We start from the raw sequence: 24884 nt of genomic DNA, 5'->3' as shown, positions 1-24884 counted from the left end.
CTGTCCATGGAATTCTCCAGGCAAGAATACTGGAGTGGATTGCCATTCCCTTCTCCAGAGGAACTTCCCAACCCAGGGGTCAAACTTTGGTCTCCTGCATAACAGGCAGATTCTTTACCGTTTGAGCTACAGAGAAGTCTGTTTTACTAAATTTTAAGTATCTTCAAAACATGGTCTCTGTATTTTCAGCATTAAAATTAACCACCTCAGTGTTACTGGCACTTGGGGCCAGATAATTCTTCATTGCAGGCCTCTGTCTGTGTACTGCAGGATGCTTACTCTGGCCTCTACATAGTAGATGCCAGGAGCATCAACACCCCCATCTGAGAACCAAAAATGTTCCCATACAGAGCCAAACGTCCTGTAGAGGGCAAAATCCTTCCCAGTTAAGAACCATTACATTAGAGCGAACGCCACCACATGATTTTACCCTCAAGGAAGTCTGTGGCTATTATTACCAACAAACTCAACCTTGCAATTTAACATAAATACTGACAGAGGAAATAAGAAAGTTAAGAATTGTATCAAATACCTTTAGGAGAAAGGAAGGATAACTAGGAGGGAGCATGAAAAAGGCTCCTGGGTAGAGGTAATCTTCTGTATCTCTTATTTAGGTGGTCACCTTATAAAACATGTTCCGTATGTACACTGTATCTCAGGTTAAAAAACAAAACCAACAAAAAAACACAACAGAGTTTACCAAAAAACACAACAAAACAAAACTGATAGAAATCAGGTACAAAGGGTATAGAACCAAGACACCTGAGGTGCAGGGAAAGGAGTCCCTAAATATTTGATGATGCAATGATTTATTCTTGATTTTAAGACACGTGACAGTATTTAAATCCTTCCTCTGGCCACACAGCTCCAATTACTCATTCTTTTTTTTTTTTTAACCTATAAAGCTTTCTAAGATTGATAATCACATCTGAGATTAGGGTCATATATATATTTCACTGAGACTTTCATACCTTTGACTCTAGAAGTTAAGAATGGCTCTTCAAAAACTCCTAACAAGAAAATTCTCTACGTAGCACTAAAGACGTCTGCATGAGATCAGGTATGAAATAGAATGGCTCCTAACAGCAAGACAACTGCCTATCCCCAAGCAAAAACCCCACTCAAACAAGAACTGGATTCTCTACTGCAACAAGTAGGGCAGATAAAGGGGATAATCTGAAACAAAAAGGAAAGTAGGTGGGATCATAAAAACTACACAGCTTCTGAGCCTGAGAGTGGATGAGAAAATTTTCAGATCAAGAAAGCAGTTCCTAGTACTGACTAAAATATTAACTACAGTTTAAAAGATCTTTCTATATTCTATTTGTACATCCATAAATTTAAGAGAAAAAAATGTCATTAGACTAGATGTTTAATGCTTCATTGCTTTTCATAATCCAAGACAACTGTATTAAGATCCCTGTTTGAAGGGTCTCTTAGTAAAGAAAAATTCATTAACCAAATATTTCCAGTTAATTAAAGAATACCATAACTATGACTTTGAAAACTAAAACAATATATATAGCTTAAAACACTTTTTAGAAGGAAGAAAAGATGAAGAGCCTTACATCACCTGATTTTGCCCTCTGTGTTTCTTCTAATACGATGAGAACAGAATAGTTTTACATAACACCAGGAGAATGCGATGCAACAGTTTCCTCAAATATGATTACTTGATTTTCGGTGCTAAATGTCTCAGACTATACAATTGTGTACAAGGGAAAGGTTAGTGTTTCCCAGGGAAATACTTCGAGCTACATAAGTGATTGTGGTGGTGGTTTAGTTGCTCAGTTGTATTCTGACTCTGCAACCCTGTGGACTGTAGCTCGCCAGGCTCCTCTGTCCATGGAATTTCCCAGGCAAGAAAACTGGAATGGGTTGCCATTTCCTCCTCCAGGGGATCTTCCTGACACAGGGATCAAACCCACGTCTCCTGCTTGGCAGGCAAACTTTTTACCATTGAGCCACTGAGGAAACTCCAAATAAGTCATTACTTTGCTCTAAATAATCAAAATTTTATCATGTTGCTCTAAAGTGAAAGCATCTGCACAGGAAAAGTTTCTTCTATAGGTACCCAGTACTATGTCTTTAAAAAATACCAACCATGTTGTAATGGATTCAAATCACCACTTCTGCTGTGTATGTTAAGGTCCCAAAACTAAATACTTGGTCAAAGTTTAATACACTTAAAAGTAAAAAGGATTCCCCAAAAAGATGTCCCAACTTCAGTAACTTTCTATGTTTGCATACTCAAACACCACATTCCTTTAAAATGCTGCTGCTTGAGGCTTCCCTGGTGGGACAGTAGATAGGAATCTACCTCCCTGGTCCAGGAAGACTCCACATGCCTCGAGGAGTAACTGAAGCCCATGCACCACAACTACTGAGTCTGTATGCTACAACTACTGGATTCTGTCTGCCAGAGGGCGTGCTCCGCAGCAAGAGAAGCCACAGCAATGAGAAGCCTGCACACCTCAATGCAGAGGAGCCCCCACTCACAAACAGAGAAAGCCTGCGTACAGCAAGGAAGACCCAGAACAACCACAAAAATAAATCAACAAATTTTAAAAAAGAATCAGATGCACTCAGACTTAAAAAAAAAAAAAAAAAAAAGCTGCTGCTCTGCTGAAAATCGTTGGAAATAAACAATAAGCTACCATAACACCAATCCCAAATCACAGAGCTATTAGTATTTTCTGTCAAATATGGAGAAGGAAATGGCAACCCATTCCAGTATTCTTGCCTGGGAAATCCCATGGACAGAGGAGCCTGGTGGGCTTCAGTCCACGTGGTCACAATAGAGTCAGACAGGACTTAGTGACTGAACAATAAAGGATTCCCTCCACCAACAACCTGGGCATCTATATTAGGTTTAGACTTATTCAAGAAGATGAAATTCTATTGGGCAACCACTTTTAAACTTCCATGAAAGTCAGTATCTCTCTGACTTTTGATTAAAATATTCTTTTAAAAAACACAATCTGGGAAAAACTACATCCAACTTATTGCAAGTATTCACCAAATAGCATCTCATCTGCTCTGTTATATCACCATTATCCCAGGACCAGAATTCATTTATACTACAGATTGGCCTTTTTCTGTAGAGGCACAGATAAATATTTTAGGCTTTGAGAGTCTTATCTCTTTTGTGACAATTACCTTGATATTATAGCAGTGTGAAAGCAGTCACTGACAATATGTAAAGAATGAGTGTGGTTATCTCCAATTAAATTATTTATGGATGCCAAAATCAGAATTTTGTATAATTTTCACATGAAATTGAAATATCCTTCTTTCATTTTTTTTTTTTTTTTGACTGCGCTGGGTCCTCACTGCTGCTCTTCTTAGCTACAGCACATGGGGCTCCTCTCGTTGCAGAGCACAGGCCCTAGGACTCTGGGGTTTTGGCAGTTGTGGTGCGCAGGCTCAGGTGCCCCGCAGCATGTAGAACCTTGTGTGACCAGGGATTGAACACGTTGTCCCCTGTTCTGACAGGCGGACTCAACCACTGAACCACCAGGTGAGTCCCTTTTTTTCATTTTTTCCAACCATTTAAAACTATAAGAAGCAATCATAATTCTTAGCTCACGGGCTGGACAAAATACAAGCAGCAAGCAGAATTTGGCTTACTGGCCCTTAGTTTGCCGACTTCTGATCTGTAACCTCTCATTTGACTATTAAACATTTCAATTGTACCAAAAAGTGTAGAGAATAATATAACAACCAGCCATTTACTTATCAACTAGTTTAAGAGATGTAATACTACAAATAAAACTGAAGCTCTCTGAGTAACTAATCCAATCCTATTTTTCTCTTCCTTTCCCCAAAGTAATCACCACAATGAGTTTGGTTTATCACTGTCCATTTTTTCTTTTAGTACTTTTCCTTTATGTGTGCAGCTGTATCTATATAAAAAATATTGCATCATTTTTCAAGTTTAAGTTTTATGGTATTATATCATATCCATATGTATATCACTTTGCAACTTAATTTTTTCTTTGAAACTACCTCTGATATTATCCAGGTTACTACATGTAACAGTTTACTCATCTCAAATGGTATGTGTATCCATGCTCAGTCGCTAAGTCACGTCTGATTCTTTGTGACCCCACTGACTATAGCCCATCAGGCTCTCCTGTCCACATAATTCTCCAGGCAAGAATACTGAAGTGGGTTGCCAGTTCCTCCTCCAGGTCAACTTCCCAACCCAAGGATGGAACCTGCATCTCCTGTGTCTCCTGCACTGGCAGGCAGATTCTTTACCTCTGAGCCACCTGGGAAGCCATGACATGTGGGATCTACTTCCTTGACAAGGGATCAAACCTGGGCCCCTGCCCTGGGAGTGCAGTCTTAGCCGGGGAACCACCAGGAAAGTCCTTGACATTTATCCAAGTTGACACATGTAACTAGTTTATTCATCTTAAATGGTATAAAGAAAGCCAACTATGAGGTATCACAATTTAGTTTTCTACTTCCTATTCACTCAACAAATTAATTACATATTATATGGCAGGCACTGTTTTAGCTGTAAGAGCTACAATCGTGAATAAGGCCAAATTCTCTCTACGGAGTGTACTCTGATGCACACTAACACTTTCTCTTTATTGATATTCTCTCTTTCCAACCAAAATCTCAAAAGTGCCTCTAGCCTAATTTTATCCAAAATATGAAAGTGAAGAAAAAGTGATCAATTTTATTAGTAAATGGAAGAGAAATCTTCTCTCCTTCATAAAAATATTTCTTATAAAACTAAGAGATAAAAGGAAATTTTAAAAATAAAATTTGCCCCAAATATAAAAACTGTTAAGCTTTCAACATTTTAATACTAGAGACCCATTCATGGTTGTCTTCATTTAGACTTCACTATAAACAAGTAGTGATGCTTTCTAAGGCCCACTTGACTTCACATTCTAGGATGTCTGGCTCTAGGTGAGTGATCACACAATCGTTGATTATCTGGGTTGTGAAGATCTTCTTTGTACAGTTCTTCTGTGTATTCTTGCCACCTCTTCTTAATATCTTCTGCTTCTGTTAGGTCCATACCATTTCTGTCCTTTATCGAACCCATCTTTGCATAAAATGTTCCCTTGGTATCTCTAATTTTCTTGAAGAGATCAAATTGCCAACATCCGCTGGATCATCAAAAAAAGCAAGAAAAACATCTATTTCTGCTTTATTGACTATGCCAAAGCCTTTGACTGGGTGGATCACAATAAACTGTGGAAAATTCTTCAAGAGATGGAATATCAGACCACCTGACCTGCCTCTTGAGAAACCTACATGCAGGTCAGGAAGCAACAGTTAGAACTGGACATGGAACAACAGACTGGTTCCAAATAGGAAAAGGAGAACATCAAGGCTGTATATTGTCACCCTGCTTATTTAACTTATATGTAGAGTACATCATGAGAAACGCTGGACTGGAAGAAGCACAAGCTGGAATCAAGATTGCCAGGAGAAATACCAATAACCTCAGATATGCAGATGACACCACCCTTTATGGCAGAAAGTGAAGAGAAACTAAAGAGCCTCTTGATGAAAGTGAAAGAAGAGAGTGAAAAAGTTGGCTTAAAGTTCAACATTCAGAAAACTAAGATCATGGCATCTGGTTCCATCACTTCATGGGAAATAGATGGGGAAACAGTGTCAGACTTTATTTTTTGGGCTCCAAAAGCACTGTAGATGGTGACTGCAGCCATGAAATTAAAGGACGTTTACTCCTTGGAAGGAAAGTTATGGCCAACCTAGACAGCATATTAAAAGGCAGAGACATTACTTTGCCAACAAAGGTCCATCTAGTCAAGGCTATAGTTTTTCCAGTGGTCGTGTATGGATGTGAGAGTTGGACTGTGAAGAAAGTTGAGCGCCGAAAAATTGATGCTTTTGAACTGTGGTGTTAGAGAAGACTCAAGGAGACCCAACCAGTCCATCCTAAAGGAGATCAGTCCTGGGTGTTCATTGGAAGGACTGATGCTGAAGCTGAAACTCCAGTACTTTGGCCACCTCATGCGAAGACTGACTCACTGGAGAAGACCCTGATGCTGGGAGGGATTGGGGGCAGGAGGAGAAGGGGACGACAAAAAATGAGATGGTTGGATGGCATCAGCGACTCAATGGACATGAGTTTGAGTAAACTCCGGGAGTTGGTGATGTACAGACAGGGAGGCCTGGCGTGCTGCGATTCATGGGGTCACAAAGAGTCGGAAACAACTGAGTGACTGAACTGAATTGAACTGATAAACAGGTAGTACTGATGATAAGACATCTGGAGTTCCCAGTTTCTTTTCATTTCCAAAAACCAGAGTCAAGCAATAAGGAAGACAAAGATCAGCAGTGGATCTAAATCTTTGATCAGTAAACAGGAGGAAATATCACAGTAATCCAAAACTTAATAGAACAGATATTAACAGGCCCAGAAGACAATTACTCAGTCCTTGAAAATAAAATGACAGATTTCCTGAGTAGAAATGAAGTAAGACATCACCATCACCAATAATTAATGGAAACAGTCTCCAATATTCTTTCCACTTCAAAGGAGATGGTAACTTTGAATACATATGGAGAATCCCATGGACACAGGAGCCTGGCAGGCTACAGTTCATAGGGTCACAAAGAGTCAGACAGGACTGAAGCAACTCCGCACGCATGCCATTAAATTAATCAGATTTCCTGTCATCCCCTTAAGGATGTGTATGAAAACTAAGTTTGTTTTATCTTACTCCTGCCGGTAGGCCCTGAATGTGGGGTCATGGTACCACCAAAGATAACACCCTACTCTGGGCAAGTGAAGGCCTCCTAGTAGGTTCTAAGTTCACTAAACAAAATTTAAATCTACTGAATAAAACAAATCACCTTAACTCTAAAAACAGAGAAATGGGAATGAGGAAGAAGACAAATAACTTACCAATGAGCAGGAAAACTAGTTAGGAAGGAAATATGAGTTGTATAAAGCATGTGGTCTTATTTGTCTTAATGTCCCCATTCCCTGAAAACAGTGATTTAGCAGTGTTTGGCTCTCTGCCTCTGCCCACTGGGAGTTTAATAGGGACTCCAGTAAGGAGTTTCCATGAAAGCAGTCAACTGGGAACTGTACATGCTCATTCTTATTGACGTTGTCCTGATCTTAAAAGATTGTGGTGACAAATCAACTTACCAAAGTTTTAAAAAGGTTTAGATTAACATTTTTTTTTTTTAATTTTTGGTTGTGCTGGGTCTTTACTGCAGCATTTGGGCTGTGGTGTGTGGGCTTCTCATTTCAGTGAAGCTTCTCTTGTTGCAGAGCACAGGCTTCAGTACTTAAGGCATGTGGGCTTTGTAGCTGCAGCTCGAGGGTGCTAGAGTACGGGCTCAGCAGTTGCCCTGCAGCATATGGAATCTCAGTTAGAGGATCAGGGATCGAACTCGTGTCTTTTGCATTGGCAGGCAGATTCTTAACCACTGGACCCACAGGGAAGTCCCATGTTTGACAACTGATTGGTTTGAAGGCCATTTCGAACAAGTAAAATTTTCTGTTAAACTGTGTACTCCTCTTCCCAACAACTGCCTACAGTTAGATGGCCAATAATCAAATCCAGAGATACATGCTTTTAAGAAAAGAAATGCTAACAAGATACAGAGGCACTTGAAGACAGTACTCATCACTATCCAACCACAGTTACCCTCAAATTTAGATTTAAATTAAGTTGTTTTAGAAACTTTCATAGCCTGCTGGTATGAATGTAAACTAGTACAAATTACAGGAGGATAATTTAATATCTGAAAAAATTTTCAATGTGCATGCCCTTTGGTCCAATAATTGTATTTCTAGAAATTTTACCTACAGATACACTAAAATATATGTAAGATATTTCACTGGAACCCTGGTTATGACAATACACTCACCACTAGAAACATCCTAAATATTCCTCAGTGGGGATAGACTGGGTACAAACTAAAGTATATCCATACAATGAGATACTGTACGATCACCAAAACAATGATAAACATGTATGTAATACACACATACACATAGTATGGTACAATGCTAAACAATTTGAGCCAAACAATCAAAACTTCCTGATTCTGTATACCAGCTCTTTTATTTATTAGGTCTGTGACCTTAGGGAAATCACTTAACCTCTTTGTGCCTCAGTTTTTTAATTGCAAAAATGGAGGTACTGTGAGGATTAAACAAGTTAATGTGAAGTGCTTAAAATAGTACTCTCACATAAAAAAGCCCAGTAATGTTAGTTATTATTAAAAAACTTATCCAAGGGAATTCCCTGGTGGTCCAGCGATTAGGACTTGGCGCTTTCACTGCCATGAGCCCTACTTCAATCCTTGGCTTGGGAACTGAGATGCAGCAAGCCACAAGACATGGCCAAAAAAAGAGAGACATATCTAAGATGATATGGGCAAGCAATTACAATGGCTAAAACTAAAACACCACAAGTTAAGACAGATACAGATAGATGTGATAAAGAGATGTTTTTGAAAGTAGAATTTTCAGGATCTGGTAAGCTTAAATCACACTCTGAACCAAGTTGTAAAAGGTGCTGATATGTTGTTTCCTAATATGATGGTCACTTAATTTACAAATACACTGTATCTAATATTGTAGTTATTTTAATACATGTCTTCTCTTCGGGACTATGTATATTCTTGAGGACTGAAGTTTTATAATTAATCTTTACTTGCTATACAACACTTACATGTATGTCTTTTACACAGTAGATATACAATAAATACCTAATACCTATGAATGTTCATATGAATATATGAATAGCCAGGCTTTTTCAGTTCCCCACAACCAGATTTACGTGGTTACAAAGTAAACAGAGCGCTGACACATGGGTAAAGAGATCCAAGTTTTCTCTTTATCAGTCATTTCTTCTAGACCAAACTAGTCGAGGATAGAGAAAAAATGCCTGGAGTCTATATACTCTAGGAACTAGAAAAATTACCCTGTATCACTTATCGGAGACTTGGGTTTTCTGATATAATTTGGGACTTAGGACTACAGATGAAAAAACAAAACAGACTTTATAAACTAGGTAATCAGCACTCCTAAATTAAGTTTAATAACATAGCGGTACTCAAACTACATTTATTCAATGCTGACTAAGAGAATAATAGCAATGAAAGTTATTAAAGAGCAAGACTTGTAGACAACAGCAAAGGTACACAGCCATAAACTTGAATATTCTTTCCCAACAAAGTTCTGATATCCATGAAAAGATTTTCACTCTCAAAATTTTCATTTAAAGAATTAGCAAATTCTCTACATATAGATTTGAAAAGAATCTCCTATATTATTAAATGAAAAAACAGATGTAGAAAGCTATCTTTTGTGTAAAAAGAAAAACTAAAAAGAAATTCACATATGCTTGCATATACACAGAAAATTCTGAAATGACAGAAAAGGAATCACAAATAATGATGTTTAAAACTAGGCAGGTGAGAAGTGATGAGAAACTTCTCACTGTGTGTCTTGATTTTTTTTTTTTTTTAATTTGAGGACTTCCCTGCTGGTCCAGTGGTTAAGAATCCACTTGCCAGTTCATGGGACATGGTTCGATCCCCAGACTAGGAAAATCCCACATGCTGAGGGGTAACTAAGCGCATGTGCCACAACTACTGAGCCCACACTCTAGAGCTGGTGAACTGCAACTACTGAAGCCCAGCCCGAGTGCCCTAGAGAACATGCTCTGCAAAAAAGAAAAGCCACTGCTGGACTTCGCTGGTAGCACAGTAGATAGGAATCTGCCTGCCAACGCAGGGGACACGGATTTGATCCATGGTCCAGGAAGATTCCACAAGCCGCAGGCAACTAAAGCCCATATACCACGACTACTGAAGCCTGTGTGCCCTAGAGACTGTGCTCTACCACAAGAGAAACCACCACAATGAGAAATCTGTTCACCTCAATAAAGAATAGCCCCTGCTCACCGCAACTGGAAAAAGCCCACATGCAGCAACAAAGATCCAGCACAGCCAAAAATAAATAAAATAAATTCGAACCAAACTTTTAACAATAAACAAAATGCTCCAACCACAGCAAACAAATTCATTTATAAGAGCAAAAGTTATCCAGAGCAACCCTGGTTCTAACACTGTAAAGAAAAATACATGATCCAAGGAGCTAGGTGAAATTAAAACTTTCTATGACAAGGACCAGCTGCCATATTATAGTAACAGGATCCCATTCAGTTTAGTTTTATATCGTTTGGCCCAAAATAAAAAAGGGATATGAAAAGAAAAACACAGCCTAAAACTCACATGTCATCTCAAGGGATCCCAAATAGCCAAAACAATCTTGAAAATGAAGAAGAGTCAGAGGACTTACACTTACTGACTTCAAAATTTATTACAAAGCCCCAGTTAGTGAAACAATGTGGTACGAGCATAAAGAGAGACATACAAACCAATGGAACAGAATACAGACTCCAAAAAGAAACCTTTGCATATATGATCAAATGATTATCAACAAGGATATCAAGACCATTCAGTGGAGACAGGACTGTCTTTTCAACAAATGGTGCTGGAAAAACTGGATATCCACATGCCAAAGAATAAAACTGGACCCTTACCTTGGAGCATATACAAAAATTAACTCAAAATGGATCAAAGACCTAAAAATAAGAACTAAAATTTAAAAACTCTTAGAAGGAAACACAGGGGGAAAGAGTTTCATGACAGAGTTGATGACAATATCTTGAATATGACACCAAAAACAGCAAATAGTAAACTGAATCTCATCAAAATTTTGTGCACCAAAGGACATTATTAACTGAGTAAAAAATAACTCACAAAATGGGAGAAAGTATTTGCAAATCATATATCTGATACAGGATTAATATCCAGTAAAAAGAACTCCTATCACTCAATGACAACAAAACAAACAACCCAATTTAAAAATGGGTACACTGCTGGTGGGAATGAATAGTCACAAAGAAAATAGACAGTTGTTGCTATTGTTCAGCTGCTAAGTCCTATGCAAGACTCTGCAATCCCATGGACTGCAGCAGGCCAGGCTCCCCTGTCCTCCACTATCTCCTGGAGTTTGCTACAATGATGTCCACTGAATCAGTGATACTATCTAACCATATCATCCTCTGCTGCCTCCTTTTCCTCTTGCCTTCAATCTTTCCCAGCATCAGGGTCTTAAGGAATATTATTCAGCCTTAAAAAGGAATGAAATTCTGACACATGCCAAAACACAGATGAACCTTGAAGGTATTATGCTAAAATTAAATAAGCTAGACACAAAAGGACAAATATTTTATGATTTGTCTCCTTATATGTCTCCTTATATGAAGACCCTAGAGTACTCAAATTCATAGATACAGAAAGTAGAATGGAGGTTGCCAGGTGCTAAGGTGAGGAATGATGGGCAACTATTTTTTAATAGGTACAGAGTTACTATCCGCCAGGCACAGAGAAATGAAGTTAAGGTCTAACAACTAGTTAAGTGGCAAAGTAGAAATGTGAACCCAAAACTTTCAAATTGTAGAACTATACTTTTTTAAATGACCAAAAGTTATTCCAGTTTAACCACAGAAGGAGATTTCAACTAATTATGTAAAAATAACCCAAAATTAGTACCAATACTAGACTATTTTCTCATATCCAGATACCAGAATTATACTTATGAACAACACTGAGAATAGTTGACTTGGAAAGATTAATGAGGGAGAGAGCACAAACCTTTACAAAACAACCAGCAAAAACTAATGTGCAGTCTAGGCAACATACAGATGTGGTAAGCAGCCCCCATAACAAAACTAAAATGATCACTCCCAGTAAAGCAACTATACTCCAATAATAATGAGCTTTAAAAAATGATCACTTCCAAAGGCTTCTTCAGCTAATCCTTAAAGCTACAAAATAATAAGTAAAAATCTCACTGTTCTCCTCTAATACCTCTTTGTACCATAAAGAGCCCCTTATACAGTCCTTTTCACACTCTTAACCCAACTGAATCTAGAAGACAACACAGACGTGGCATAACTACAGACAGTTTCATTTTGCTTTTTTAAAAATATTTACTTATTGGGGACTTCCCTGGTGGTTCAATGGCTAAGACTCAAGGCTCCCAAGGCAGGGGGCCCAGGTTCAATCCCTGGTCAGGAAACTAGATTCCACATGCTGCAACTAAAGCTCCCCCATGCTTTAACTAAGACTTGGTGCAGCCAAATTTATTTATTTATTTGGCTCCATCGGGTCTTAGCTGCGGCACACGGGATCATCAATCTTCACGGCAACGTGCAGATTCTTTAGCTGCAGCATACAGAATCTAGTTCCCTGACCAAGGACTGAACCTAGGCCCCCCTGCACTGCGAGCATGGAGTCTTAGCCACTGGACCACCAAGAAAGTTCCTTGAGTATACTGTATTTTACTCCCTTCCTGTGAATATTATCAGGTATTCAGTCAGCCAGAATAGAAGGTTTAATTTGGAAATAGAAACCGCTCAGATTCCAACCTTGGTTATACTCTTCTTGGACACCTACCTCTCTGTCTTTGACAAAACTGGGAACCTACAATTTAATTCCAGATATACATCAAGGCTTTGGTAGCATCAGTGAAACAATCAGGAATTCCCTAGCGGTCCATCTGCCAATCAATGCAGGAGGCATGGGTTAAATCCCTGGTCAGGGAAGATTCCACATGTCGCAGGGCAAGTAAGCCTGTTTGCCGCAACTACTGAGCCCACGCGCCGCAACTACTGAACTAACTCTGCGTGCCCTGGAGCCTGTGCTCTGCAACAAGAGAAGCCACAGCAATGAGAAGTCCATGCACCACCACTAGAGAGCTGCCCACGCTGGTCACAACTAGAGAAAGCCTGTGCACAGTAACGAAGACCCAACGCAGCCAAAAATAATAATTAAATAAATACTTTAAAAAATGCAACAAACAGTTCATAACAAGTGGTATCCCTTTATGTACAGTAATTCATTAGATCTCAAATTTTTATACCACTATTTAAGCTAGAGACATCTTACTCCTTTGAACCCTCCAGGTTTTTCAAAGTTGCACTTGCTATTTTTAGGATATTTCTGTCTAGGACTTCGCTGTGGGTCCAGTGGTTAAAAGTCCACCTGCCAATGCAGGGGACACAGGTTAGATCCCTGGTCTGGGAAGATTCTGTGTTCTGTGGAGCAACTAAGCCTGTGAGCCACAATTGCTGAAGCCCAGATACCTAAAGACCACGCTCCACAACACAAGTAGCTGCCACTCACTGCAACTAGAGAAAGACCCAGCACAGTAACCAAGACCCAGCACGGTCATAAATAAATGAATAAGTAAATAAAAAGATGTTTCTGGTCACAGTAAATACAGCTGTAAAAAGATCCTTTTCCAGTCACCCATATTCCTTGAAAGTTTTCAGTGAAATATTAATTAATTATATAGAACTCAACTGTGAAATAGCTTTCCATGCAGAAAGTGAAGAGTTAAAAATGCAGGCTAATGAAAACTTAAGACTGAATCTTAGTGCAGTAAGAGACCCATATTCTAGTTTCCATTCACATGGCAGAAAATAATCTGGATTTAAAATATTCTAAGAAAATAAAAGTTTCAAATTCACAATGAACTCAGGTAAAGACTTCAGTGAGCATTCTTTACTAAGTGAATTATAAAATGAAAAAGAACAGCATTAGAGTAATACAATTTATTCATGGACAGTACTACCTGGGAATAGTGTCATGCTATTCACACCAGATTTCCACAGAAATCTAATATAGGGTCTTCCTGGCAAACTGTCCAGGGCAGTTGCAATAAATATGACTATCTGCTTCAATCTCTTTGATAGCAACACATCAATCCAGCCAAATATATGTTAAAGAGTGGTTAGAACCTGTCCCTCCCTCCAAAACATGTTATTCTATTAGGGAAATATTTTCAACGTTTTTCACTGGTAGTTCAACCTATTTAGTGGCGAACACCATTCAGGTAACCTTTATGCTTTTAAACAACAGAAGACAAATCCCTCAAAGTTTTAATTTCAAGACCAGTATGACTGAAAAAAATCAAAGCCATTGTTCCTTCTTGCCTCTGATGCCCATGTCTGTCTGCATGCATCACAGAAGAGAAAGAACAGTGGGCTTTACAGATCTCTTAGTGTGAAACTACCACCCTTACAGAAAGGAAGAGCTGCTTGCTCCTGGCTCAAGGGATTCTGCTCACACACAAAGCTGAATCCTTACTCTCCTGCTTCCTAGAATGCAAGATGAAAGAAGGTGGAGGCAGCAGCTCAGTTAAGAGTTATCCTCCTGGGAACTCATTGAAGGTAAGAGCCAAGTTGGATGAGCTGTGCCATTTGCCTTTGAAGATTCATGGGGGGAAAAAACTGCAGCCTCCAAACCAGTGAAGTTTCTAAAAAACATCTACCATAATACCACTATACTAGTTCTCTGGAAAACTAGCACACAAAAGCACTTAATTCCCTCATTCAAGAGTGACAACTTAAAAAAAAAAAAAAAAATCAACCTACAGAAGAACTACAAGAAAGCAGATTATCAAGATGCAGTACTATCTTCTCAAAGAGATGCTCTTCATGGTCAAATAATTTCCAGAAGCTTTGCATCCTTTAGTCATTCTTTTACCACTCCAAATATAAATGTATATTTAGACATGCAAGGCTTTGGGATCTTATGTTGTAAAGAAATCTGCCTTAACTTAACCCAGAATTTTTCAAAACCCTAATTTGATCATGTAACTTTTTTCATATAAGATCTATTAGGAAAACTATCATTTTCTTGTTTGGTTTGTTTTTGCAAAGGCAAAACAAAACTCTATGAGAAGCGTTAAGAGAACCGTAAGATAACTTTTGGAGTCAGGCAAAATTGTTCAAATACTGGATTCACCACTTTTATTAATTTTTGAGATTTCAGCAAAACGACAACCTCCCTGAGAATTGAGTTTCCTCATCTGTAAAAGTATAATACCTCCCTCACAGAGTTACTGTAAGAATTAAAATGGCATAAAGCCTTACACAAAGAAAGTACTCAACAAATGAGTTTATATTTACATTTTAAAAATTCTCTTCAAGTTTCAAAAGTTGCAAAAATGCATTTAAAAAAAAAAAACTGAAGAAAAAATTACAGAATCCATGACTGAGATACTCCTTGAGAAGAGTAATTTCCAGGACTTTGCAACCTTTTTAACCCACTGGACTACCGAGAAAGCCTTTAAACTTGCCCTGTTTAAGATGATATATAGGAACACATCACGCCTACTAATGAAAAAGGATATGAAGAAAACAAAAGTCGTAGAAGAGTTCTTTATGGTTTCAATGATAAAAAGAAAGGGCCTACATCAATATAAACAAGAAAAAATGAGTTGTGAGAAAAGTTCAGCTTGTGTCAGCACATAATAACTAACAACTATACACTGCTCTACAGTTTATGAAACATTCTTACATGTGTAATCTCATGTGACTGATAAAGACATAGTGAAATAGATAAAACAGCTACTGATTATTTCTAATTTGAGAAAACTATGGCTTGGGAGACTTCAAGTGACTCAACCAAGGTCACACAGATAAATGATAAATGGAACGAAGACACCAACCGGGTTCTTCTGTCCCCAGAATATAACAAATGGGGCATCTTCTAAATGTATGCAGCATTTTCTCAATCCATAGAATTATTATTTTAAAACATTTTATAGGTGACAGACACCATGCAATGCACTAGAGAAACAACAGTAAAAAGACATGGTATCTCTTTATTTCAGAATGTTGTCAGACCACTGGGGGGTGATAAGCAATATATACAAATTAGAGAGAGATCAAAGAAGAAAGTATATCTAAGTCTCTTTGGGCAAGTCAAGGAAGGGCTCCCAGAGAGAGTAGCATTTGAGATGAAATCTGGAAGCTGATCTGGTAACTAAGAGAACTGTATTTGCTCATGTATAAACTGTAAAGGGAGAAAAGCAAAGCTGGAAAGAAAGACAAAGGTCAAGACTTATAAAGGGCCCTTGGTCATTCAGAGTACCTTTAAATGATTGGAAACTACTGAATACTTCTGAGAAGCGGAAACCAAATAATCAGATCTCCATTAGACTATTTTGAAGAGAGTATGACTGATGGTTTAAAAGGGAGCAAGACTAAAAACAGGGAGAACTGTAAGAGATCATGGCAATATTCCAAATAAAAGTTGCTGTAGTCCTGAACAGCAGCAATGGAGATATAGAAAAAAGGTATCGATTCAGAAATATTTGGAAAGTAATGGATAAGAGAGAGAGAACTGACAATAATGCTCACATCTCTAGCTTCAATGACTCAATGAAGAGGAGTAGGTGATGAAAATGTTGAGTCTGAGGTACCAATGGAATACAGAGATGGATACATTTAGCATACAGTGGAAAACTGGAAACAGAGAGCTGGAGTTTAGGAGATGTGATAATATATGTGAATATATATGAGGATTTTTTTCCATAATGCAAGTGTTATTTACCATTTCAATGGGAAGGCAGTCATTCTATCATCATTATTTGTATAATGAATGCTTCAAAGTTCAAAAAACATTTTAAGATCCTGTATCATGCTTACCACATTTAAAGCTTTGTTATAGACAAACAGATTAGAAAAAGTTATCATTATTCCTATTTGATTAAGAAATAGTCATTGAGGGACTTCCCTGGTAGCTGAGTGGCTAAGACTTCATGCTCCCCAATCCAAGGCGCTCAAGTTCAATCCTTGGTCAGGGAACTAGATCCCACATGCCGCAACTAAGACTGAAGATCCCTTGTGCTGCAACCGAGACCCAGCACAGCCAAATAAATTTTTTTTAAAAAGAAATAGTTATTGAGTATTAACTATATGCCAAATACTGTACTATGCATTAAACAAAACACCAAAATAAATGCAAGTCTTCAGACCTTACACCATACCAGGGGAATCAATAAGCAATAAATGTAACAATTAAGTATGTTAGAAAGCTGTAAACTGAAGAACAGAGAAGGATTAGGAGTGAGGGGTGGAAGTTGAAGGTGTAATTTTAAATATAGGTAGGATAAAGTCTCATTCAAAAGATGACATTTAAACACTCGACTAAAGAAAGTAAAAAAATTAGTCATTTGTATTATCTCTGTGGGAAAAACAGATATTTCCCACTAGAAGGAGGAACTAGTACAAAGGTCCTGAGATAAAGAATGTGACTGATGTATTAAGGAACAAGCCAATGGGGCTGGGATGGCATGAGCAAAAGAGAGGATGACAGGAGATCAAAAAAGAAAAGGGGTAGGGAAGGGCAGAGCATGTAAGACCTTAGAGCTCACTGTAAAAACTGGCTTTTACTGTGCAAAAAATAGGAATTCAAAAATTAGGAGGCTTGGGAATTCCTTGGTAGTCTGGTGAGCTTCCCAGGTGACACCAGTGGTACAGTACCTGCCTGCCAATGCAGGAGACACAAGAGATGTGGGTTCAATTCCTGGGTCGGGAAGATCCCCTGGAATAGGAAATGGCAACCCACTCCAATATTTTTGTCTGGAAAATTCCATGGATGGAGGAACCTGGTGCGCTATAGCCCATGAAGTCACAAAGAGTCGGACGTGACTGGGTATCAACCTTCCTTCCTGGTGGTTAGCACACCACATTTTCACTGCTGAGGGCGTGGGTTCTATCCCTGGTTCAGGAACTAAAATCTCACAAGCCTTGCAGAAAAAAAAAAACAAACAAACTAGAAGGCTTACCCAAAATCATGTACCTAAAAAATGACAAAGCTAGGATTTAACCCAGGATTTCTAGACTCTCTAATTGTGTTCTGCTATTCCAACTTGCCACTTACTAACCCACAACTTCCCTCCTAGGAAGTCTGGACTTAAATACTCTCAAAAAGCTAACTTTATAAATAAATACCTTCTAGGTTAGAGATGCACAACCTCTCCAATTAACACTTCTAATACCCCACAGCCACAATCTTAGATTTAGAATTGATTAATCCTAAAGTCTAATCTAAATCCTAATATTCCAGCCTATATTTGAGGAGATTACAAATTCCAGCTTCCTCCCCAAATGAGACTAGATCAAGAAAGCTTTATCAGGAGACTTATCAGCATGACTTTCAGATTCATGTAAAGATAATCTGAATTACTTTTAAAAAATGTAAACCAGTCAGATGTGAAAACAAACAAAATAATGACTCGTAAATGTCAAAGTATTGTCATGTTCCTTAACAGTTCACTGCTAGTATCAGTAACAATCAAGTTCATACACAGTCAAAGAAGCAGCTGCTGCAATTATGATGACCCTTTGAGGTCTGGGATTGACCATTTCATACCTCAAAAGTAACAAAATACTTGTCCTCATTCATCTGTTGCTTTTGGTACTACAACCCCAAACTGTTGATAGTTTCTTGCCAACTGATGGCACCTTAAAGCAGAGACCAGAGGATTTTGAGGGAGACACCAAACATCACTGAGATACTATCCAGACCGGTTAGGCTCATAATGACCCTAGGTCACTCCTTTCCTACTGAATAACCTCAAATGCTACAGGAATACTTCACATATCCATAAAAGAGAAGGTAAAAGATGAAACACGAAGAAGGAACAATTCTACTGTCCAGAGGCTTTCATCACTACTATGCAAATACAGGACGCTCTCTGCTTCATGAACTCTGGAGCCACCAAAACCGCCAACCAGAAAAAGTATAACAGGAATTACTGAGGATAAAACAAAATGGCTAATAGAAGATTTCCCCTCCAAAGCCAGTCCTTTTCAAAAGAAACTGAAATTCCTTCTATCTCCTTCCCCAGGCTTAGCCAATACAGAAGTGCAACTTTGTGTGGCACTGCCTGATAGGCTGGATCTTCCTGAGCAAGAGGTGGACAGCTTTATGCCAGGTCTAGATTTATAGTCAATCTGACTGACTGGGTGTGTTTTTTTTTTTCTTCTTCCCCTCTAAACTGTATCAGAGAATGCCTGGCTATTGTGCCTTAATATATAATGATGTAGGGCTTTTAAGTAATGCAAAGGGTCCGGAAAAGAAAGTCCTTGAGTTCTAGTTATGGTTCTAATCATGATCTCTCTAGCAATCTTTTTAGTTGACCAAACCTGGTTTGGCTTTTCTCAACGAACTAAACAAGCATTCTGACTGAGTTCAGAGGGACTGCTTGTCCCTTAGAGGGTTCTAAGGGGTTGCTTATCCCAATGAGGTGACTAACAAAGAATATGCTCCAGTACAGAAACCAGGATACCACAGCTGCTATTCCCCTAAATATGCACCTCCAGCTTGATGGGTGGAGGAGGTAAGGGAGGAACAATCAGTAAAACTGAAACAAGAGACCTGGTTTACATACAACATATAAAATAATGCTTAAAGCAAGAATGAATCCCCCCTTTAAAAAAACACAAAGATTAAAAAAAAAAAGAATGAATCTCAGCAGTTAGGATACTATTATTGACACATTGACTCTTTTTCTTCCACACTGCCACTCTCTAACAAAACCCAACCTGGAGGTCTGGCCAGGTCCAGCCAGAAAAAGAAAAAAGTTGAGTACAGTTTGGGGTGGGAATGGGGGGGGGGGGCAGTAAGGAGAGACATTTATCCAAAAAAAGGGAGGGGGACAGCACACAGTACTTTAAGACCATGAGATTAAGAACAAAATTCTCACATTTCCCTCCCCCACCATCCTGTGGTGTTACGCTTAACACAGCAGTAAAAGTTACTGTCATAACTCAGATCTGAAGTGCTGATCAGGGAACCTGGTTAACGTTGTTCCTAGACAAGTATTTGAATGCAGCCTCTATTCAGACCCTACTGGGACTGCCTCTAAACAGGAAGTTAACAGACATCACACATAGTCAGGGAAGGCAAACCACAGTGTCGTAAAGATGGATGCGGCTGTCAGCTACAAATCACTCTCACCTCCTCGAAAGTGTTCTCAAGTAAGGAACAGGCAGGACACAAGTTCCTAAGCCTCACCTCTTCTCAAATTGGGTCACTCAGGCTAAAGATCCAGCCTTCTGATTCCTGCTGATTACTACTCACCTACTTCACTCCTTACCATGGTTACTATCACTGCCACTAGACTAAAATACTATATTCTTCTTAAAAGGGAACACAGTACTACCAGATCCATACTCCCATTAACTCCTTATTTATACAGCCTATCTGCTTAAAAAGTCCAAGGAAAGACCATCCTTGACCCATTCCAAAACAGCCAGAGACAGTATCAGCCACCAAAAACCCAGCACCATTTCCAACAGGTGTGGACCTTCCCTCAAAGTATATTCAGCTCCTCTGGAGCACCACCTTTAGCAGCTCCAATAGTACCTCTTTCCCAACCAAGCACCAGCAGAAATGCCACTCTAGGACAATTCTCTACCAAGACTGCTCCAAGCACCAAAAGTATGAATCCAAGTGGTTATCTCAAGAAAGAGTTTAAGTCAGTGAATCAAAGAAAGAGCAATAAAGTTAGCACTAAACTCCCAAACAGGATAATCTTCAACATACAGACGACAACATACAGACACCATGCTGATGCGAGGAAACAGAAGTCATTTGTATGGGGAGGACACAGGTGAGAGAGGGATTTCTTTTCACTTTGGGTCACATTCAAGCATTGTCTACTCAAAAACTAAACATTTTGAGAGGGGGAAAAAACGTTTTAAAAACTCAAAAGCATCAGCTCTTCTCTGGACACAGATCTGTTAAACCTGCTTTTATACTCCAGCTGCTACAAGTTCAAATCTCTCTGCTGCAATCTGGCCTGAAAGCATTGCTCTTTTCCTTTGCTGAAATACACTACCTTAAGTATCTCCCAGCTCTCCTCACCTACACAAAGGCCCTCTAAATAATCATTTATCAGGAATAAGAAAACTATTCTCACCCGATTCTCCAGGTGACAGTGGAAGAAAAAAGGGTTGATGGCAAGCTCAGTTAGCATCTACATGCCACCCAGCCCCCATGAAAGCCTCCATCTCCACTTCAGTGCCAGCCCTACAAACTAACATCATGTGTTTGGAGGGAAGTTGATGCTGGGGGAAAGGTGTCCTGAGCACGCAAATGGCACCCAAACCTCTGCACTAAGAGGAGTAGCTATCTCCTCCGTGCAATTGAGAGCGGGGAGGCCAAAAGTATTCTAAGTCTGTATCTGCTTTAGGAAAGGGTAAGTTCTAGTTCCCTCGGCCCTCAGGCACTGACTGAACTGGGATACAGATCCAGTGGGACCCAGAAGCCCAGCCGAAGAAAAGAGTGGTTTAGTTACTACAGAAGACAAGTACCCACACAGGCTTAGACAATTCCCTTCTACGGGAGGGAGAGGGAACGGTGAACGATGAAATAAAGGGGTAAGGTTCTGCGCTCCCGATCCCTTTGCCTATATAAAGATAATCAGCTCGTGTTTCCTTCACCCTTAAGGGTCCCCTATTTGTCCCAACCGCCGGCAAACAGAAGACTGAGAGTAGGGAGCGGCCCCCGCACCCTAAGGGCACCACTGGGGGTGGAGAGAGTTAAGGGGGGGCGCGCTAGAGAGGCAAGGAGGGGAGCATGGCGGGCATGAGGCAGTGAGTTAAAGCGGGGAAGGCGGGGGAAACGGGGCGCGAGGGAGGGGAGAAAGAGTAAAAGGAGAAGAAATGAAGGGACACGAGCTGGGGCGCGCGAGGCCGAAGTGAAAGACCGGGGCGCGCGCGCGGAGCGGGGGGAGGGGATGAGGTGAAGGGGGAGCGCGAGGCGGGGGCGCGCGGTGCCGGGGTGGGGGGAGGGGGACGCAAGGCGGGGGCGCGCGGGCGGGCGTCGGCTCGCGGGCGCTTCCCCTCCCCCCGCCCCTCCACCTTTCCCTTCCCCCACCTCCGCCACCACCGCCTCCTCCCAGCCTCCCTCCCTTCCTCGCTCCTCACCGCCCCCGGGCGGGCGGGCGGCCAGGCTGGCCTAGGCCAAAGCTCCTCACCTGGCGGTGGCGGTGTAACTCCCGGCTAGCTCGCCTCCTCAGGCGGCGGCGGCGGCGTCGAAAAAGGAAGAGGCGACGGCACAGTAGGTTCCGGACCCCGCTGACGGGACCGGGGGCGGGGGTGGGGGAGGGGGGCGGGCCGGACCCGGGCGGGCGGGCGGAGCAGACACTGCGGTACAGACGGGGGCAGCGGCGGCGGCGGCGGCTGCACCGGCGGCGGCGGCACCACACAAACAAGGACGCTGATTGGGCAGCTGCCAAGCACCTCGGCTCCGCCTTCCCCACACGCCACGACGCCCATTGGGCGACCTGAGCCGGCCTCCCCGCCCTTCTCTTCTCGGGTTTATCAATAGGAGACGGGCTATCGGGGCTACACCCCACCCTTGAAGAGTTAGTGGCTGGATAAGTGATGATTGGCGTACGTAAGACCCAATCCTAAACGGAGGAGGGGGATGGTCTAGCGGGGGCGCGTTAATGGGTACCTCGGCCAGTCCCAGACACATCCGGGTCTTCAGCAGCCCATTAAGTGTCGGGGGTCAAAAAATCGCTTCAGGCTGCAACTTTACCTTAGAGACGTTTTGGTCCCCAGGCAGCCGCCGTACCCCAGTATCCCCAAACCGGGATTCCCCTTTGGCCTGCTCTCATTCTTCCAATTCTAAAGATGGAGACTGGTGAACGGCGGTGGGGTCTGCGTTGGGTGGTGTTTCATCGCGACAGAATTCAAGAATTTCACGATAGCAGTAGCTTGAGGCGCTCGGGCCTTGCAGTCTGTTTGGGGCGTGGCCTGTCTCCGTCTGCCAAAGGCCTTGAGCTTCCTGGTCTTCATTGTACCCCAGCACGGTTCTGTCGTGACTGAACCACGACTGGGGGAAAAAAGACAGCTAGCGAAATTGCTGAGAAATTACGCCGCGCAGAGCGCTCGCAGCTCCTTCTCTCCGGATCTCTGGTCTGATCAGGTTCACAGTGAAGGGAAACAGCCTCCCACTCCACCGACTACACCTAATAAACTCAAGGCCCAACTCCTGTTAGCCTCCCTACTTCCCCAAAGCAGTTAGGCACGCCTGAACCCAGCGTTTTTCGAACACGTACTATAAGTATTGTTCTTGAGCATCTGAGCATCTTGAGCATCTGAGGGACCAAGTATCAGAGTCAGTGTGTCAAAGGAATGGTAGTAGCTAACGTTTGGGGCAGAGACTCAGGCACTGTGCTGTATGTGCATTCGTATTTTTTTAAGAGCTTTCCATGGATTATTTATTCCTTGTAACTCAGTGAGGTAGATACTGTTAGCCCCATTATACAGATTAAGAAAATGAGGTATAAATCAAATGATTTGCCCAGAGTTACATATGAAAAGTGGCAGAGCTGAAATTTGAAGCCAGTAGATCCAGAAAGGGGTTCAGAGAGGTTCAGAGGGGCTAAGGAGCTTAGGAAGTTCAGACAGCTAATTAATGACTAATGGCTCAAACTCAGAAATAACTGGCTCCAGAAGCACTAGAATGTGTTTTTCAAGTCATTTAAAAGTCATGATGTGCAATGGAAATGAAACTAATGAAGGACACGGGCACAAAAAGGTGGACCCTGAACAGACACACACAAATGTACAAAAGCAGGTAAAGCACGTTCTTTTTCATTGTAGTAGTGTCCAGGTAAAGAATATGATCTCTGGCACCTGACTGCTTGGCTTTGGGTCTCTCACCAGTTGTGTGATTTGGGTGCAAGTTACTTAACGTCTATTCTCTATGCCCTAGTTTCCCTGTCTTTAAAATGGGAATGATTGATGAGTACCTAGTTCATAGGGTAATTGTGAGGATTATAAATTAGTACATTTTAAATGCTCAGGACAGTGCCAAGGACTTAGTAAATACTCCATAAACATAATAGTAACTATTGTGAGAGTTTTCCTCACTTTTCCAACAATTTCACGCTTTTAGTTCAAAATTCAGCTTTGGTCGGTATTCTATCGGTAGTACCTGCCTTATACTACACTGAAAATTATTTCACCACTCCCCCACTCATTTGAATACCTTCATTGGCTCAGTTATTTCGCACATGATAGAGGACCTGTTCTGTGATCAGACATTCTTCTTTGGTGCTGGGCATGGAGCAGTAAGTGGGACTAAGTCCCTGCCCTCGTGGAAAGTACAGCCCCTCTTCCCTAACCTGTTGCTTTGGCCATTATCAGTTCAGTCCTTTCGGTGCTGTCTGAAGGGCCATTCTTCAAGGGCTTCGATGATACACGAGAGATGCAGCGGTGGAAGATGTGAGACTGAGAAAGAGTGAGGCCCGAGAAAATACCTTTCAACAAAATTAAAATCAGGCTGTGGTAGGGCAACTTTCAGTCTGGAGTGATCAGTCTCCAAGAAAGACAAGTAAGCAAGGCCGCTGAGTAGTGGACATGTCCTTTGCCCTATGCAGGCTCTACCTGTTTGTTTTCTTTTTAGAGCTAACGTTTATTGAGTGTGCTTAGCACTTTATCTAGATTTCAAAATTAGTCTTTAATCAACCCCTCCCCAGTTCGCAGATGAGGAAAAATTGAGGCACAGCAGTTAAGTAATTTGTCTGATATAACAAAATTAGCAAGTGCCAGAGACAAGATTTAACTAAAATTTGTCATACTGGAGCCTACACACTCTAAAGTGAGGGAAGAGAAATTGGGACCAGGTAATTTGGATATATCCTTCCCTTCATTCAGTTTCCCAGGCCACAGGTCAAAGATGTCAGATGCCATGGTGAGTACTTGGCTGTTGAAATTCTGAAATACCCTTGTGGTTCAAGACTTCTGTAATTCCACCCATCTGACTATAGGCTTCTTGAGGAAGCCCAAAAATGAGAAGCGTAGGCTGGGAGGCACTCTAGATCAGGAAGACTGTATGCTCTAGTAAGGTAGGAGTTGAGCCCTAAAATTCTCCCTGTAATTCCAGACAGTTCAGTGCATGGCTGGGCATGCTACACTCACCAGAAACTTATGCTTTCAGGAAGGCAGTTGCTCCCTTGCAGGTTGTTAGGGATG

At 41.0% G+C, this 24884-nt stretch overlaps 1 protein-coding gene across 3 annotated transcripts in view; it reads right to left on the bottom strand.

Annotated features, from left to right (window-relative positions):
* Nucleotides 1-22003, bottom strand: part of GATAD2B (GATA zinc finger domain containing 2B) — a 78614-nt gene extending 56611 nt beyond the window's left edge. For 2 of the 3 annotated variants that reach the window (XM_065903798.1, XM_065903801.1), the window contains exon 1: nucleotides 21875-22003. The gene's annotated coding sequence lies outside the window, so the exon portion shown is untranslated. The remainder of the gene's footprint in view (nucleotides 1-21874) is intronic. The other variant, XM_065903800.1, reaches the window with a different exon arrangement.
* Nucleotides 22004-24884: the final 2881 nt, after the last annotated feature.

This window comes from Muntiacus reevesi, chromosome 1 (genome assembly GCF_963930625.1).
Source record: "Muntiacus reevesi chromosome 1, mMunRee1.1, whole genome shotgun sequence".
Classification (NCBI taxonomy): Eukaryota; Metazoa; Chordata; class Mammalia; order Artiodactyla; family Cervidae; genus Muntiacus; species Muntiacus reevesi.
This window is presented reverse-complemented; position numbering and strand designations above follow the sequence as displayed.